Genomic DNA, 3,211 nt, shown 5'->3' on the forward strand with positions numbered 1-3,211 from the left:
CACCAAATAAAGGGTGCTGGGAAGATCTTCCCAGGATGGGAAATACCTGCTGAAAGTAGTCTATGGACCGAACATGATTGCCACCCAATGTCTCTTCTGCAAACCACAGCACCCAAAACCAGAGATAAAACAAAAGGGAGTGCCCTGCCACAGAGGCAGGGTGGGATAGGGGGTGGGGGGTGGGAGGAATACTGGTAATGGTGGGGGTGGAGAATGGGCACTGGTGGTGGGATGGGTACTCGATCATTGTATAACTGAAACCCAAGCACAACAACTTGTAAGCCTACAACTGTACCTCATGGTGTTTCACCAATAAAATAAATAAATAAATAAATAAATATGATCATAAAAAAATGTAGCATCAATGAAAGTAAAGACTAAGGAACTGCTGCAGATAAAAAGCAACTAGAGACAGGACAACTAAAGAAAATGTGTGATTCTGACTTGTAGTTTGAAATACAATGAGCATTTCTGAAATAATTAGTGCAATGTGAATAAAATCTAAAGCTGCAATAGTAATTATCCTATCAAAGTTAACTTCTTGAATTAGAAGTTTCTGTTTTTAGTAAAGTAAAGTAAAAGCCCTCCCGTTGATCATCGATTTGCTCGAGCGGGCCCAGTAACATCTCCATTGGAGACTTTGTTGTTACTGTGTCTGGCATATCGAATACCTCACGGGGAGCTTGCCAGGTTCTGCCATGCGGGCGAGATACACTCGGTAGCTTGCTGGGCTCTCCGAGAGGGGCGGAGGAATCGAACTCGGGTCGGCCATGTTGGCTGCGTGTAAGGCAAACGCCCTACCGCTGTGCTATCGCTCCATTAAAATCTTAAAACTGAATGAATATTTATGTGCAACTTCCTTTGAAATGGTTCAGGATATGTGTGTATCTACATCATTTTGTATCTATTGTGTGTGTGTGTTTGTGTGTGTGTGTGTGTGTATGCACGTGCACATGCGCACATGCACCTAGGAATACAAGTCTCTTGATTCCTGAGGCATTGGTTCTAGGATACTACCCAGAAATCTAAATCATCAGATGTTCAATTTCCTTACATGAAATGGCATGATATTTGCATGCAACCTACACATAACTTCCCATATACTCTCAGTGACTCTATCTTATCTATAGTACCTAATGCAAAGCAAATACTATATGTATATATGCATTGGTATGTATAAATTATGTTTATACTTTATATATATGAATTATATATATCATTGTTTAATGTTCAGGGAGTAATAATGAGAAAAATATCTATACATGTTCAGTACAGAGGCAATAATTCCTGGGTCTAACTACACAGTATGGCTGAATTTTTAGATGGAAACCTATAGATACAGACAAACAGACAGACAGACATAAACAAATGCACATAAACAAACATGCCTATATAGAAGGTGTTCACTAATCATGGGCTTCATATTTTGGAATTAATTTACTTACTAAAACTGTCATCACAGTATCACAGTATCAGGACTTGCTGCATTTATGGAATTGTGCTATAAAACTGTCACTTTGCCTGCACCTCCCAATCAAATTCGAGCATTAAAACTCTGCCTTTTTTTCTTTATTTATCACACTGCAAAGAAATGCTCTTTCTAGGGTCAACTTAGCATCACTTTTATTATTTTTACTGGTGGTTTTGCTGCTCAAAATGCCCCCAGGCATATTACTGAAGGCCTGTGTTAGTTACGTGTCTAATATATAACCATTGCACTGCTGTTGGAGATTGTGATGTCAGTGTTAATCAACACAATATGCATGTTCAAATGTCTTTAAATAGAAAATTTATGTATTGACCAGTTGAGGGAGATGTGAGCAGACCTCAGCGCCTGGGAGCCTAACCCTGCGCATTTTCAAAGGGGTCAGTATTTGCCAATTCAGTACTTGCTAGTCCTGCTAGAACAAAGCTACCACAAATAATGGGAATATAAAAAGAAAGATGTTGAGGAAGAATGATCAAGCAGGGGCTGGAGCAATAGCACAGCAGGTAGAGCATTTGCCTTGCACACGGCCAACTCGAGTTTGATTCCCAGCATCCCATATAGTCCCCTGAGAACCATCAGGGGTAATTCCTGAGTGCAGATTCAGGAGTAACCCATGTGCATCGCTGGGTATGCTCCTAAAAGGAAAAAAAGAATGATCGAGCAAACCTGGTAAGGAAAAATAAATTGAAAAATCTGGAAAGATAATACACTGAATTCTTCCTAGGATTTTTGTCGCTTTTCTGTTAAAGACTTTACAGGAATTTTTCCATTATTTTTTCAGTTATTTTTTATGTGAGATTTAAAAAAGAATTTGTACCTTTGATTGAGAAGCTTTTTTCAAGACCAAGAGCAACCTAGAAATACTGGGGGAAAGGTAGAAGAAAGCTACTCTAAAGTAGAGGAAGCTGTGCTTGCTTCGGCAGCACATATACTAAAATTGGGACGATACAGAAAAGATTAGCATGGCCCCTGCGCAAGGATGACATGCAAATTCGTGAAGCATTCCATATTTTTTAAAGGTGAAGTCATGAAATTTACATACAAGTGGTACTACATGGAAAGTACCATGTTAAGCGAAATGAGTCAGAAAGAGTGGGATAGACACAGAAAGATTGCATTCATCTGGGGAACATAAAGTAACAAAATAGGAGACTAACACCCAAGAGTGACCGAGATTAGTACCAGGAATTTTGCTTCATGGCTTGGAGGCCAGCCACACGTGCTAGGGGAAAAGGGAGCTCAGATAGAGAAGGGAGCATCAAATGGTGTTGGGAGGATCCTCCCAGGATGGGAGAAGCATGCTGAAAGTAGACTATAGACCAAACATGATTGCCACTCAATGCCTCTCTTGCAAACCACAACACCCAAAAGGAGAGAGAGAGAGAGAGAGAGAGAGAGAGAGAGAGAGAGAGAGAAAACAAAAGGGAATGCCCTGCCACAGAGAAAGGGTGGGATGAGGGGATAGGGGGGTGGGAGGGATACTGGGACCCGTGGTGGTGGAAAATGGGCACTAGTGGAGGCATGGGTACTTGATCATTGTATAACTGAAACCCAAGCACAAAAACTTGTAAGTCTATAACTACCTGATGGTGTTTCACTAATAAAAAAAGAAAGAAAGAAAAATAAAGGGAGCTGAGAAGCAGGCATCTATTTACATGGATGGCCAGGGGAGGCATAAGGAGAAGGATATAAGCAGGATTAAAACAGAAGAAGCACGCATAT

At 40.6% G+C, this 3,211-nt stretch overlaps 1 non-coding gene across 1 annotated transcript; it reads left to right on the forward strand.

Moving 5' to 3' along the window:
* The first annotated feature begins 2,396 nt into the window (after positions 1-2,396).
* On the forward strand, positions 2,397-2,503 carry LOC130028486 (U6 spliceosomal RNA). The gene has a single exon (XR_008793211.1). It is a non-coding gene; the product is annotated as a U6 spliceosomal RNA (small nuclear RNA).
* Positions 2,504-3,211: the final 708 nt, after the last annotated feature.

Source organism: Sorex fumeus, unplaced genomic scaffold (assembly GCF_029834395.1).
Source record: "Sorex fumeus unplaced genomic scaffold, SorFum_2.1 ptg000039l, whole genome shotgun sequence".
Classification (NCBI taxonomy): Eukaryota; Metazoa; Chordata; class Mammalia; order Eulipotyphla; family Soricidae; genus Sorex; species Sorex fumeus.